Source organism: Mus pahari, chromosome 11, assembly GCF_900095145.1.
Source record: "Mus pahari chromosome 11, PAHARI_EIJ_v1.1, whole genome shotgun sequence".
Taxonomy (NCBI): domain Eukaryota; kingdom Metazoa; phylum Chordata; class Mammalia; order Rodentia; family Muridae; genus Mus; species Mus pahari.
Genome location: NC_034600.1, coordinates 75,017,625 through 75,034,441, shown reverse-complemented (window position 1 = coordinate 75,034,441; position 16,817 = coordinate 75,017,625). Strand labels below are relative to the sequence as shown.

The 16,817-nt window shown below is 41.5% G+C and overlaps 1 protein-coding gene across 3 annotated transcripts in view; it reads right to left on the bottom strand.

Annotated features, from left to right (window-relative positions):
• Positions 1–16,817, bottom strand: part of Ctnnd2 (catenin delta 2) — an 801,097-nt gene that overhangs the window by 294,237 nt on the left and 490,043 nt on the right. The window lies entirely within an intron of this gene.

Below are 16,817 nucleotides of genomic sequence, written 5' to 3'. Positions count from 1 at the left end.
GGTTGAGTGCCCTCTTTGATCTCTTCCTATTTTCACGGTTGGCATCACTTCAGTTTTCTCTGCCAAATTCTCCTCTCTTCAAAGCTGTTTGCTGGCTTTGAGTGGATTGCTCAAGTGTCGCATTAGGATAAGAATAGCGCTTACCTTATTAGGAATCATGAAACTGCTGTAACATGGGCAAAAACTTAAACCAGTGTCTGACCCATGTGGAGCCCCAGGCTTGGGATGCCCAGGTCTTCCTTCCAGCTTCATCTGTGCTTGGGTCTGCAGTGCCATCTCCAAGGTATCCCTGCTCCTCACCTATCTCCATTTAGGATCATTTTTACTTCAAGCTCCAAGGATCCTTTAAAATCTATTATCCTTATCTATAAAAGACGACGAATGACTCTCCATCTGATCTTAATAGGGACACCCCACAGTTGTGCCTTGCAAACACCTCCACATTCTTGCTCCGTATCTCCAGGTTAGTATTTCGAGATGCCTAGATCTCCTTGCTGCAGTTTCTCAGAGTCTTAGAATTTTGGATTCGCTCTGGCCCTTAGCACTAGGTTCCTCCTGGATCGTACTCAATGTTTATTCAGGTTTCTGTCCAGACATGTCTTTCCTTGGCCACCTTGTGACCACCTACGTACTGTGTAGAGAAAACTGACAAGCTGTTTGGTAAGTTTTAAGTGTGCACAGTATAAATCTGTAATTGCATCCGATTTCTCATACATTCAGAATACCTGGGTATGTCACATCTGACTCTGCGACAGATGACATGCTCTTGATTTCCACAAGGCTTTTAGGGATGCTTCTTAGGCTTCAATGGAAATGGCACGGTGTCCATCACTGATCTAGCACCTTGGAATAATAATGGAATCTGGCTGGGAATGAGGCTTCTGTCCATTCCACAGAGTTTGCATCCTAGCTCCTTTGGTCACAGGATCTGCTTAATTGCATTTGACTGTCATGGTGCTGCTAAGGTCAGCACCCATCAAAAGTAAATTAAGTCAATTTCAAATACAACATTTCATTTCACCTTTTTCCTGTTAGTTTTTATAAGGCTCAGCTGACAGATTTTGGCAGAAACAGTAATGTTTCTTGGGGGCCAATACCTTTCCTTTTCATGCTCAGAAGAACAGTAGCTGCAATTTTGCCTTTCCCATTAAGAATTTTGTTTATCTAAATATTGGTGTCCTTAAACAAACGAGCAACTATGTCACGGTTTTCAAAAAAGGCTCTGTGGGTGAGGGAATCGGGTGGAATACTAAGCATCTAATCAGCTGAGCAGGAAAAGGAAAATGAGTTAGAGAGATGCTGAAAACAAGAACTGTTTAATAGTCAACATTATTAACATGACACCAATTCCCAAGAATGGCCTAACAGAACTTACCATCGATTTATGAAACCTGTCCTTTAGCTTGACAAGCATGAAGATTTTCTCAAAACAAGTACACCACAAATTATGTTTTTATAAATTCAAAACTTAACACCTCTCATTCTTCTTTTCCTTGAATACACGCAGAGCTCAACCTACTTTAATATTTTAGATGAAAGCTTTATCTTCGTACCAATAGAATGCAACTATACAACCAAATGGATAACGAACCTGCCACCAAGAGACAGAGAATCAAAGCTGTTTCAGCTATTAGAAAAACCAATGTAAAATGGATAGTATTTTACAAAGCAATAGTAAAAATTAGGAAAAAGAAACATGTGCTGTTACACTGCAAGGGAATTTAACTAAGGCGACATTTGTGTCACCTGTAGGTATATCAGGAATGAAGGTCATTAGGCCAAAGCAATGTTACAGTCTGGAGAACTGCACTATGGCTCATGGCCCAGTACCCTAGTTATAGCTCCATACATCTCCCAGGTGATAGTAGGAACTGGACAGAGTTTAAAGGATCAAAGCCCAGACTCTGGATGAGAAACACAGTAACAACTTTGCTGTCATACTATATTGCTTAGGAAATCCCATTACTGCAAAGCCATCCCATATTATACCCCTATCAACACATGTCACCTTGAAATGACATCAGCTGGACTTGTGATAACGCTCAAGAGAGGCAAAGCGCTGACCTAAGAGAGGAGAAACCCCGGGACACTTACCAGCAGACTCGTGAACTTTAAAAAGAGGAGAGAACTAATCCTACAGCATGTGCTCACATGTATACAGATGCGTTTCGTTTTAATTCTTCCCTAGGGATTGCGAATATGGATGCTGATGGACACATAGCCCTCTGATGTACAATCCTGAGGCTGATGGGAACTTCATAAACCTCAGCCCCATTTCCTAACCCCTGGGGCCTCGATTGGAAGTACAAAAAAGATACCTGTTTATACCACCTCAAAAGGTCTAAACTCAGAAGCCTGTCAAGTTGAAAACTGGATTCTACCAAGTACCTTCCCTCTACATCTCTGTCCTCTATGTTGAGTGCTTACTGCCTTCCTGGACCTATAGTACTTTTGCTTTGTGGGAAATTCATCATGAGCCTCTCCTGGGAAACTAGTTATCTTCCAACTATGTCATACAGTTTGCTCTAGAAAAGGGTCGAATGTTTGAAGTGTTTGAGATGCTTAGCTCCACTGCCTTAGATGTGCTCTGACATGATCTGGGTTGTCACCAGAGCTTGGAATGTCTGAACTTGATTCTGGGTATAAGGGGATTCGCAGGAGATCCAGGTAACCCATTCCTGAAATTTGCAAGGCAAACACCAATGGAACCCAAACAATAATATAGACTTTGGATCCATCACCATAGCCTATGCAGTAGAACACATTCCTAGGTGTCTAAGGTACTATTCCCCCAGTTAACACTGGAACACCAAGGCAAACCTTAAAGTGAAAACTTGAGTCAGTGATCACAGGCAGGCCCAGTTATTTCTTGCTAAAAATTGCCGAAGGAGCTTTCCCCATTAGCTTCAATAACTGTCAGAAAGGCCGGTGTCTGACTGGACAAAGAATCTGGGAGGCATCTGAAAGCATCTCCTGTGGCTACTTCACTTTAGCAAATAATAATGGGACACTAGACGGCATCCATTCCAACAAGGCCGGGGCACCTCGGGTTACTGGCGGGGGACAATTCTGGCTTTCCTGAAAAGATGAAATGCGCAAGTCTTCTCCATTTGAGGGCAGCGTGCCATCGCTGTGACCGTGTGCCAGTGAAGGTGAAGAGAGCCAGGTTGGGAGAGGGTATAGTCGGCATTGTTTCTAAGGCACTCCAAGCATCTGCATTTGTCATGTATTAATTGAAAGATCCCATTTGTTTTGAGACTTACGTCTGAGATCTGCTAAGGAATGGGTACTGATTTCTCTAAATCCCCAAGGCCAAGTTTCATTTTTTTTCCAGCTTTCAACTCAACACATTATTCTGTTTTTCTAAAGAGTAAAAGCCTTAAATGGAAATCAAAGTCTGTAGCTAAAGAACTGACCCCTTTTTGCCTGAACTGGGGTTTGAAAGAGGCCGGGACTGTTTTCTTTCTTATTTCCGAGAAACTGGCTCAAAGGTGAAGCCTAATGGGAGCCTCCAAAGTTTTATTTTCCTTCATAGGCCGAATGACAGAGTCAGGACTTGACCCAATAAAATGTAGATTATGATGCATTTCCACGCTTTCAAGGGACCTCCACATTTTATCCCTTTGAAATGATCAAAAGTGTACTCTGATAATTCATTAAAACATACACTTATAACTATGCCTGTGTAATTCATATCTCCTGACACTAAAGATCTAATTTTTAATTTCTGAGTGAAGTGGTTATCATGAGTAGTAGTATACAGTTGGACAAGAATATGTAGTAAGACACAATATTTTGGTATGTAATTATGAAGCAAATAGTACAATATTTTTTAGAAAAAATACAACTTTTGCCGAGATGGTTTTATTTCTGTCAATGAATGTTCTACAGCAGGACAAGTTGTTTATCCACCCATTTTCCTATTTTTGTTTACTATACATGTAAGTTTTTGAAATGCTATTGCCATAAAAAAGGGGTTTAGAGGTGAGAGAGTGTTCATTGTGAAGAAGGGGCAGGAAAATGGTGAAGGGGACTTGGGAAGAGGCATTGTGGAATGAAGACTATGGAGCCCTGAGGAGTCTCCTTACTCTCAGATACACCACCACAGCCTGAGCACTGCTCGTCGACAACTCCAGGGAAGCAGCTCCTATTGCCAATCTCTGAGAAAGTCTAGTCTAGTAACAAGCTTGCATGGCTGCTTCCTTCTAGGAGCACTTGCATTTCTCTCCTCTATTACAAAGGTGAAAATCAGCTGTTCTGCCCTTCATCCTCAGTCCCTAAGATTTGAGCCCCATAAGAAGATACATGAAACGTTGCTACCTTCTATTGATAACTCAGGAGGAAAAGGGCTGCACAATACTGATTTTCCAATAGAAGCTTCTTAAACTTTAATGCAAAATGAGTCAACGTCAAGTGATCCTGCTGATTTTGGTCTGTAGGTCTGGGAGTGGATACCTGACTCTGAAATCCTGACAAGAAGTTGCAGGCTGCAATGTGATAGATACACTTGGCTGAAGACACTGACTCAAGTGTTCTTCTATGCTGATAAGATATTCATGACTGAACTTCCTGAGGGGCATCTATCTGATGGGAGACAGACCAAATGCTTCACCTGGATGGTGAAGATTGGTGATGCAGGAAGTGTCCACGTCCAGACTGAGTGATCTCAGAGTGGCGAGGGATGCTACTGCTAAGATGCAATCAGAGGAAACTGGATGAGGTCATTTCACTGTGGCTGATGACAGTCAAGGGCATGGCATGAGGACAAAGAATGAAACAAAGCATTATAGAAAAGATAAGGTTCTGGCAAGGATAAGTAATCCTGAGATGAAGAGTTCAGAGCTCCCTCATCAAACTGGGAATGGTTCAATTGGAGAAAGATGAGATATTTAAAGGATTTGGCTAGGGTAAGGGAGATGGGAACATAGAAATCTTTGAAAGGCAAGAAAAAAATTTTTAGTAGGTGAAAACTACCTTTAAAATCTATCTTCTGAAATTTTAAATGGTGAGTTTACATTTTGTGGGTCATAATATGAATTTCATGGAACACCTGGCTTCTCAAATTCAGACATTTTATCACTTAAGAAACACTCTGAGTCTATAAAAATAAAATAATCCTAATATTTCATTTTGGCACAACACAGCAATAGAATACCAGACACATTTAACACGGCCCAGTCAGAGTGACCTCTGAATGCCTTTGTTTGATTCCTGCAATAAACTGGGTGTGGTGGCTGAGAAGGTTTCTGATAGAGCCAGTGACGGTGACAACCACACGCACAGCTCTCATTTGGGGGTCTGGTTAAAATGCAGATCATGGTGTCTGAGGCATGGAGTAGGGCCTGGGATTCTAAATTTCCCACCAGCACCTAGGCTCAGGTCCACTCACTGGACCACAAGCCCCTAGATGCTAGTAAGTTTTGCTCACTCTAGAACTTGTTTGAGTAAAATAATATGTTTTAATGCAAAATTCAAAATATGATGGACCTATTAGTTTTTCAGTGTTTTTAAATTTTAAGGGATGAAATGATTATTAGTTTCTAGAAACCAGTTCACTTCTGTGACTGGGCATGCCCATGTATCAGGATCATTTACATACATGCACAAAGACACACAAATATATATGCATATACATGGAAAACTATAAAACTGTCCATTTTCAAATCTCATTTTATAGAACCTCTGTATTCATTTTCAAATTTTATAAAGTTGATAAATAGATCTATATTGACCTGCACATTGTATTTTAAATTTTATACTTCATGAATCTTCAGGAAACCATATCTGTGTGGAAAAGTGTTGGATCTGCTAGACCCTTTGGCCTTCCTAGAGAAGATGTCACAGCCACAGTTCACTCTACCTTGCTCCTTCGGGGCACAGCTCTGTAGCTTCCTACAGAGTTCCACCACAGCTGACGACTTTCATACTCACACTGCCCAAAGAGACCTCTGCTAAGCATCAGGCAGATATTGCAAGCTCTGAAAAACCTCTCTCCAGCTATGCACCGCACACCCTCATGGCTGCTCACGGAAGATCCTATCCAAGCTTAGACTGCAGTGATAAAGTGGCTACCTCCTGCATGCCATTCACAACCTAACACAAATTTAACCCACTGCTCTGGAAACTGGGGCCCAAAGTGCTGGGAAGTTTTCCTCTTTCTGAGGCCCCTCTCCTCAATTTGCAAGTGACTGGATTCCCACTGTCTGCATACAATCTTGCAAGTCAGTCCTGTGGGATGAAGGCCTCAACCCGGGGCATCAGTTTATCTTTAATCACCCACTTGGAGACAGTTTCTACACACTGTGAGTCTAGCAGTTAAGACTTCACCGCAGGAATTTCAAGGATGGTATATTGCATCCATGACGTATCTCTTGAGCAAGGGTGAACTCTGGGTGCTGGGGAGCTCTGCACATAGAAGACTGAGTAGAGGCCTAAGGCAGAGCACAGTCTTTATCCTGATAGCCCTGTGAGTAGATCCAAAGAGAGGAATGGGAGGGAGGTAAGGGTGAGTGAGTGGCAAGGTGGCAGAGCAGGGCAGGGGGGCCGAGACCTCTCACCACAGGCTGCAGTGAGGCCCAGGGCAGGCTCATTCCATCCACAGTGCCATTTTCAGAGATCCTGCCCGGGTTCCAAAAGCTTCTATTGTCTCTGAGCCTGTGAACTGGTTTTCAATGAGGCCCTCCTGGATGAGGCTGCTGGGCCCATTTCCTGTCCCTTTCATACCTCTCTGGAAACTTAACAACAAGCTCCTATTGACCGAGCTTGCCACAGGGCATTCTCATTCCCTGCCACTTGTAAGTGTTCAGTGTGCAGAATGAGCTAATGCAGCACATGACACACGGGCGCTTCAGCCTGGAGCATGGGCCGGAATGGCAAGTGCATAGGACTGGCCCAGGGGCTGAAGAGCTTCTTCTGCACTGCCCAGTTTGCCTCCATTTTTAGTAACCAATGATGTCAGTAATAAAGCTGGAATTGCATTGCAATTTTGAAGAATGCAAATGTATTCTTTCTGATGATTTGGTGCCTTGTCCTTAGGGTTAGAGTTCTGTTTAAAAGCCTCTAGACAGACATAGGTCTGATTTGTGTGTGTGTGTGTGATGTTTGTGTATATGTATCTGAATGTGTTTTAAGTGTCTCTGAGTGTGTTGAGAGTATGTGTATATGTGTTATGTTTGTGTATATGTATCTGAACATGTTTTAAGATGCTGTAGATATTTGTGTAAATATGGCCACCAAGGTATTTTACACATTACTTCATGGACACAGTATTTGTGCTGCTAAAGCTCCATTTACAACGCTGACACTGTCATTTTCCTGATACTTTCAACCTGATTCATGACAAAATTAAATCTGTTAATGTTTCAGTTATTCTCAGGACAGAGGACAATGAGCACATTACCAGGCGTGGATGGAAACACAACATCTCACATAAAGGCACCCAGGCATCACAACAATACAGATCCTTCGATGGCACAAGTGCTGTTGTGCTGCCATCTACCATAGTGAGCTGTTTTCTAGTACCACCAGGCCTGGCTTGAGCCACAGCAACACCTTTGTGATGAGACAGGAGGAGAGTCCTAATGGCTCTTGGGAGAAAAGGATGCCTTCCTATTGGACTCCTTGATGTTGGTTGCAAGCTTCAGGGTTAGGGGCTTTCGTGATGACCCGGTGCTTCATCCTCCCTCGGTATGACTGCAAACGAACTGAGTCAGGGGCTGGGGCTCTGAAGCCAGCAGGCAGCATGAGGAGGACTGACGCTATTAAACGGAATTATGTGTTGCTTGGCATAAGCAGTGACTAAGGGTGATCTTAAATAAAAATGTAAGAGTTGAGTCTTCATTTACACCCTACTTAAAGTTGATAGGAGTTTAAACATGACTATTTCCTATGTACTTCCTAGTCACTCTTACATCACATCATTTACCTGATGCAAATGTCTTTTGGTATCCAAAACAGCGCCTGACCGTTCGCTCAGTAAATCTTTGCTGAGTAAAAGAACAAAATGCCCCAAACTAACTGTGATAAAGATGCTCGAGTGTTATGAACAACTCTCAAGTGGTGTGAATAAGTGTTTCTGTTCTCTAGAATAATATGGCATCTAATTTAAAAAGCATTCATTCTTTAACATGGTATTGTGGTTATTATAATTAGGAAATATGTTATTATAATAGGTTTATAGAATTTAGTGGCCTATTTGAGGAGCAGTGCAAAGCAGCAATGCTGTGGTAACCTCCAGAGAAGCGGCTTCCACCATTTCCTACAAGGTGGTGGGAGGCACAGCTTGGAAACTGTTACAGTCAGGATCCACTGCATGACCCTCTCTCTCTGACTTCCTTGTTCTGACCCGGTGCAGGCTTCTATTTATAAGGAGCAGCACCTGGGCAGCATTTTGTTGCCCATTACCCTGTGTGTGTACACAAATGTGTACATGTCAGACTCTGTGTATATGCACGTGCGTGCACATATGTGTACAGGTATGTAGGTCCATGTCAAGTGCTGTGTGTATGCATGTGTGTGCACATATGTGTACAGGTGTGTGAGTACATGTGGAGACGAGAGGTTGACACTAGGTGTCTGTCTCAATTGCTCTACTCCTCGACGTTTTAGTCATTCATTCATGTATGTGTGTGTGTGTACTTATACTTTTATAACTTTATGTACACCTTGTGATTACAAATGCTCATGCACACCGGTGGATATTGGTTAATTCCCCTAGAAGTGGAATTAACAACGACTGCCAACTGCATGATCTGCATGATCTGGGTGTCAGAAATGGAGCGTGAGTCATCCAGGAAGCCAATGAGCATTCTTAACCACGGAGCCATCTCTTGTTGTATGCTCCCCCCCTTTTTAAAGATAAGATAAAGTCTTTCACCGGATCTGGTACTCACCAATTTGGCTATGCTGGTTGATCAGCAAGCCCCCAGTATCCTCCTGCCTGCCTTCCCAGTGCCAGGACATCCCACCACAGCCAGCTTTACAGAGAGGTTTTGTTCATAACTGCTCAGGACCTCATGGTTGTACATCGAGTGCTTTCCTGGCTGAGCTGTATCCTACCAGCCCCTTTGATTACCTTTTTGTCATTATAAAATATCCCGAGATTTTACCATTCTAGTTATTTCACAGCTAGTGCTATGAAGCACAGTAACAAGTTCTGTGAAAACCTTTCATAACATAATTCTAGTATATCCTCATCCCAAACATAGAGCTGCTGGCCATTACGTATTAACTATCATTCTGACACACCTACTAGCCACCAGCATTCTAGTTAATGGCTCTGTGAATTTGGTACTTTTACTGCTTTATGGAAGTGTACCGAACAATCTGCCATTTTACATCGGGCTTATTTCACTAGTAATGTCATGAGCTTCATCCACATTATAATGTATCTGTACTTCTCCAATCCATATCAATATTGAACACTGAGTGCATATTCTTTCTGTATTTGATTTATCCATTCGTGTTTTGGTGAGCATACCAGTTGTGCCAACTTCTTGACTGCCCCACTTTTCAATAGCAGAAAATAAATGGGAGACACTGAAAGCAACGGTTGACGGTTGGCGGAGAAGGTGACTCAGTTCAGTCTGACAACTCACCCCATGATTGCAACCAGCAATCACGTAGTTATATTACCTCATGGTGTCTTTGCATGGGAACCCACGACAAGGGGCATCAGAGATGGTCATCTCTGTTCCTCCATGCCTGAGAGCTAAGCTGGCAGATCCAGAGGCTCGACTGGCAGTGGGAAGCTGACCTGCAAACTGGGCTCACAGCCCTGCCTTGTGTCCCTAGAATTCTGACTTGCTTTCTGCTTTCCCAACCCACAAACTTCCCCTCTGCATAATTCTGCTATGCACACAGACTCAATGGAATTGAACGTGGACAACGGCTGTAAAAGACATAAACAACAGAAGGCGGTGCTACCGAGAGTCATGTGGGATGCTTGCTACCTCCAACTTCATTGCTGTTACACAGTATGGCACATATGGATATATTATTTTGGAAATGATTAAAAGTAAATACTGCTTTTAGGGAGAACATAAGATATATTAAGAAGAAATATCCTTCTTCTACTCATTTATTCATCAAGAATACTCAAAACAGTCTATTTAGGTAAAGCAAATAAAAGGCCAGTGTGAGCTTTGTCACACTCTCAGAGGTGGATCTATATGAATGCCTTAAACTGCGTTTATCACTCCCGTCTTCAGAAAAGTGATTGCTCCCTCGATGTGGCTTTTAAGTTGGTGGTTTCCAAACATCTATCTTTAATCAACTTTTTTTTTCTACAAGACTACTTTTATTCTATTGAAACACCTGTCCTACATTCAAAGTCATTTCATGTCTCTCTTCCAAGTGTCTTGCGTGATTAGGGATGCTTCACGGCCATGTAAAAGAGTGGCCACTCTCTGTCGGTACCCACAGAGCTTTCAAAAATAAACTGATGTGTGCAGTCAAAAACTACCGGGGCTCACCCGGCTAACTTTGAAAGTCAGGAGACCCACCCCTCGCAGCACCCTTTAGTACACAGCAGCCGCATGTGGCAGCATGAAAACTGTGCTACAGGGATTCTTACAAATGGCCTGGTTATCACAGTGTGAGATTCTTCAGTGTGTGTCCTATCTTTAATGGGGTTCCCAAGCTGGGAGCTCAGCTCCAATATGGAAGTTTAAACAAAAATCATGGACAAAGGACAAAACACATATGGAAGACTCTTAGGAAATTGAGAGGGTGATTCGGCAAGGATATGTGAATGTTCTTTCCTTCCTCCCATTAATGCTTCATATTTATAAATGTGCCCCACTGTTATATCTGATGTTCTTTCTTACTCTTTCTGCCTCCATGTGTGTGTATGTATGTATGTATGTATGTATATATGTGTATGTATATGTATGTATATGTATGTATGTATGTATGTATGTATGTATGTATGTATATATGTATGTATGCATGTAGTCTTCCAACACATTTACTACCTGATAACACAGACCTAGTGCAGCCCATTCAAGTGGTTGGGATGATGCTCAGTAGATGGAAGATTTTTAGTTACTGGTCTTTTCAGGTTATGTCATACACAGTGGAAACTTCACACTAAAATGTACTGTGATTCTGACTGTGAATGCAAATCTTCTCTCTGCCAATGCCAGAACCTCCAAATTAATGACCTTAATTTGCTGCGGAGCTTTCCAAGAGGCAATGGAAATTAATTGTCACTGGTTAACAACTGGCAGTCAGCTACCACATGTCTGACAACGACAAATACTTCGGGTGCTCTATTTTTGTAGACAATCAAATGTTCGATGCAAGATGGTAAAGAAAAGTGACTTATGACATCAAGTGACACACCAAAGCGGTTTGTGCATGGTAGATTGAGGGGGACTTCACATCTTCACTTGTGATGGAATAACAAGGTAGGTGGATAGGAAGTATCACTTCAGAGCTTTGCTTTTAACCTTCCTACCTAAAGCCAGCTCTATCTCTTCTTTGTTCTGTTCCTGAAGAACATTATCTTTCTCTTGACTCAAAAACAGTTGAGTAGTTCCCCACATTAATTATATTATCATGAAAATTCATCATGCACACAGTTGGCGACAGTAAATCCAATGGTGTCAACCAGTAGTTGAGGTATCATGAATTAACATTATTCAGAATTCTGAAGCTTCAAGCCACTTCGGTCCTGTCCTCAGGCTTAGACTTGGAGGATAAACAATCACATTTCTAATAAGTAAAATGAAGAGTCATTGGTGATATTATATTGCATGAGGGTTATACTGAAGAGAGATCTGCAGAATGCACAGTTACATGGTTAAGGATGATGACAGATGGGCAGTCATGGCCAGAAGCATCTTTAACATGATGGGTTAACTGGTAATTGAGGAGGGAGTCATACCACAGACATCTTAGAATGATCACACTAAATAATGGGTATAAAATGCTTAACGCCAGACATGAGTCATACTATCAATTAATTTTTATTATTTTGGTTGTTATTTATTAACATTATTGTTATTTCACCAGCAGGAAAAACTACAGTAGATGTAGGTGGCCCAAGATAACTTTGAATCCCCTTCTACAAATAATGCTGAGGTGTGGGGCAGACAAGGAAGCCAGACAGGACAGTGAGAGGCTAGGAGCAACTAGAAGAGGAACAGAGGGTCTGGCCATTTGGGATAGAGGGTGGTGGTGACGTAACTATCTTCAAAATTGTTCCTTGAAGAGAAAACTGTCACATTCTCCTGTATTTCAAAGACAAGAGACAAGACCAAAGAACCTACCTATAGGAGATACAGACTTTGTTTCAGCATGTATTAGTGTGAAGGGCTGGAGACACAGTTCAGCTTGCAGTGTGCCGGTCTAGCACAAATGAAGTCCTGGATTTGATTCTCAGCATTGCTTGAAATGGGGCACAACAACGACTCCCTGAAATCTCAGTGTAGGGGCAGCAGTATGAGAAGTTCAAGGTCATCCTTCAGCTCCATAGCAGGCTTGAGGACAGCCTGGGCTACACGAGACATCTCGTAAGTAAGGACAGCCTGGGCTACATGAGACATCTCCTAAGTAAAGCCCATAAGACAACAACAGCAACCATCAAAATCACCAACGTCATTGGGACTAAGCGTATCCTACCACGGCCCTAAATGGTTGGGTTTGAGAAGCCAGCCAGCTGCAGGGCCTGGGTGGCACGGAGAAGGTGTCAGTCAGTTTATCGGTTGAAATGAATAATGGCTTTTAAACTTGGAAGTTCCAGTTATGTGAGTGATGACTGGGTGTTGGAAATGGATATTAGGTTCTGCAGAGATGCATAACAGAAGAGAAGTAGATCATGGGAATGTTACACATATTTAGTTGCAAACATCCCAGCAATGTGACTTAAGCTATACAATAACCTAAATTTCACAGTAATAGTGTTTAGGCATTAAAATAAAAAAAAAAACCAAACAAACAAAGAAAAACATTCTAACCTATACCCTTATAGAGGCATCATTTTAGAATTCTATTTTTTCCCCGAAGGTGTATATATGTGTGTGTGTATGCATGTATGTATATATGTATATATATATATATATATATATATATATATATGTATATATATGTGTGTGTGTGAATATATATGTGTATATATGTATGTATATATATGTATGCATATATATGTATATATAATGTGTGTGATGCACACTGATGAATAATGAGAAAAACATTTGAACATGTTCTTTACTGAAGTTTAGTCATTGATAAAATATGGATAAAAATAATGTTTGAGTCAATATAATGTCTCACATAAAATAATTTTCATAATATCTCACAATAGCAAATAACACAGTAGTCATAAATATATACTTTCCTAAAAGTGCCTATTTTATATTATTGATCAACATTTCAACATAAAACAACTCCAAAGGATAGCAACATACAATAAAATGCAGTTGCTGATTTGGGCACAGTGTCTTCATTAAAAACATGCTATAGTGTGCACTTCTCTCTACAAAAGCCAAAACCAAGACCAAACCAAATTGCATTTATAAATGAGATTTTTCTTTTTTGTCACTGTATAGACGGTTCAGCTGATAAAGACACTTGTGTGAGTAGCTCCGTTCAAGTTTCTAAAAGTCACAGAAAAAGCCACATGTAACTTTGTAAAGGTCTAGAAACTCAGCCCTATTAGGATAGGGGAAGACACAGGAGGATTGCTGGGAGTTGGTGGCTGCCAGCCTATACCCAGCTTCAGTACAAGATCCTGTTTCAGGGGAATAAAGTAGAAGCAACATCCCAGGTCGTCCAGTGTGTGGCACATTCATTGGCATGTGTATCTCCATGTGTGTCAACATCACACACACACACACACACACACACACACACACACACACACACACACACACACACACTTGTTAGAGTCTACAGTTAAAAGCAGAAAAGACCAAAAGATTGCAAAATCTCTGTAACTGAGCCCAGTATTATCCAGAAGGAAATTCCCAGCCTTCAGGAATGATCTCTGGGGCAAATAAGACCAGAGAGCAAATAAGACTCTCTTGACTTCAAGTTCTTATATTAAAAGTCAATATTTACCTGGAATCTTCTTACTGAAGAATACTATATAGCTCTTTAATGGAAAATAAATTGGTCTCTGTTAAGATCAAAGAGTCAGATGCTGGAAAAACTGAGTAAGTGTAACAAAAACCACACGTGCCAAAATAGCAACCCTAGAGAGCCACGGGAACCACTTCCTTGTGTTCCCTGCCGCTACACAGCTACCCAGAGCTATGGACCACACCTGAAAAAGCCAGAGAAGATGCAAAAGGAACAATGTACTCATCCTGGCACATGCAACACAAAGCTCACAAGATGCTCTCATGAAATCATCGGTAAGTTTATTGACCTGGGTACCGGACAGCACTTGGAGCTTATGGGGCTGTAGGCTGCAAACTGAACACTGCTTCTAGTCTAGTGAATATTATGGATAATAATGGCATGAAAAAGAGTGGAGAGGCTCAAAAGACTCTAGTGAACAGCTTCTAGTGGCAAACTGGATACCCCTGAGCCCTGAAACTTAGATGTCTCTGTTCTAGCACACATAGTTCCAGTAAACACTAGAAGCAACAAGAAACTATCATTCGAATGATATAAAATATCTCTACAAAGTTAATACTTTGGACTTGAAATCACATGGTTCTTGAGTCCTTAACAACAATAATAAGAGTCTTTTGCTTTAAGGAAACCCTGCACAGAGACATTATTATATTTTATTCTTCATTCCAGAGATCCCTGGGTTTGTTTTTTATATTAAGAAAAACTAATCTACACTGGTCCTTGCCATGACTCCCTGCTTTTATTCTTTGTCTGTAGGTCTGTGCTTAGCATGCTGGGACTCGTCGGAATTTACACACATACTTAAGGCCAGGATGTAGCATTGTTGAAATTAACGGTGAAGTTGTAATCCACATAGCACTCATTCACATACAAATTTACCATGCACTAATAAAGATTAGTGACCAAGATTCTCTTATTCACTCTACCCTTTCTCCGTGGTGCTTCTCGCCCTGGTTTACAGCAGGGACCGCATAAATATAAGTGACATAATCCATAACTTGTCAGAGCTGTGACAACACACAGAAAGAAACAAACCTATAAAGGTGACAGCAATATAGAAAGGGAAGGATATTCTGTTTAATAAAATAAAATGCTTTGAACACACAGCATAAAACACTAGACTGCATCCAGAGAAATATAAACTTAGTTCCTTATTAAGCCAAATTTCTTTAATATGAGCATTTAAATCCTTTTTTTTATCACAGATAAAATCTTACTCTCACGAGGTTGCTTGTGCTTCTAATCTTTGCACTTGGGAGGCTGCGGCAGGGGACCAGGAGGTTGAGACTAACCTGGAATCCATAGTGAATTAGGGGACAGAGTCACAGAGTTACACCTGCTTCAACTGAGAAGATATTCACCTTTTGACCAACTTGACACAGCTTAGAGTCATCTGAGCCCAAGTTTCTCAGATCAGTAACTGTTTTTATCAGACGGTCTGTGGGCCTGTCTGTGGGAGAACTGTCCAGATTATTCATTGATGCAGGCCTATCTTACCATGGACCGCATTCCTAGACAGGTGGTTCTGTGCTGTGGAATGAAGTTCCCCATTCTCTAACCCGTGAAGAAGCAGAGAGCCAGGAAGCAGCACTCTCCCTGGGCTCCTGCCCTGAGTTCTCCAGTGATCTGTTATGACTGGAAAATATATCCACGCTAACTCTTTCTTCCACAAGCTCCCTTTGGTCCCTGGCTTATTAGAGTAACAGGAGGTTGATTAGAATATATATATACATATATAATATAAACACATATATGTATCTCTGCAAATAAAATATACAATGTTAAGTCAAACAGCGCCAACTCTGACAAAGCATTCTATGTGAACACCCCTTATGTTTTCACAAATGTTTTTTTTAATTTCCATATATTTTTACCTATTTCTGAATAAAAATGATAAAGACAGTTTCTGAAGAATGTTCCAACCATACATGCTTTAAAAATGAAGGGCAGTTTCAGTTCAAAGACTTTTGACGGCGATGAAAGCTTGAAATGCAGACACCAGCACTGAGCACAGAGGATGAGCTGTGCTTTCAACCTCCTGCAGTCAGGGCTGAGCCTTTAGTGCAATCCAGCTTTACCATGCAGACCGCACCCAGCACAACACTTAGCAAGGGTCCTCCACGTGGGTTTCACTTGTATTGAGATAGCTGTCTCAAGGCACACTATGAAATGATTCCATTTGCCTTTCATGTTTGAAGAAGCAATTTCTTTTTATAAGGAAGACCATGCAAATTCTCGATACAGCACAGAAGAAGCTGTGGGCTCTGTCAGGGAAACGCCTGGAGATGCATCTCAAACTTATCATCACACCCAAGCCCTGCTCGGAACAAATACCAGATTCTCAGCCGCTCTAGAGTGTTCACAGGTGAGGGTTGCGTGTGTGTGTGTGTGTGTGTGTGTGTGTGTGTGTGTGCATACATGGGACAGCATCTACCTAAATTCACAGGGAGTCAGGATCAAATTCAGAAGTAGGGTACCCCGTAAGTCCCTGCTCCTTCTGGAAACAAGAAAGTGAAAGAGGCGCATGCCACAGAACCATTTCTTTAACAATTCACAGCGAATGTTTTACCATTCCCTAAACAGCCCACCCTAAGATCTCCAGACTTAAAGAATGAAAGTGATAGGGAACTTTCGACTTCCCGAATTTTAGAGTAATCTGGATGGGTGCGCTTTACATTCTGATAAACAGAAAGACAGAGGATGGCAACCAACTCTCTCTCAGACAGGAGCACATG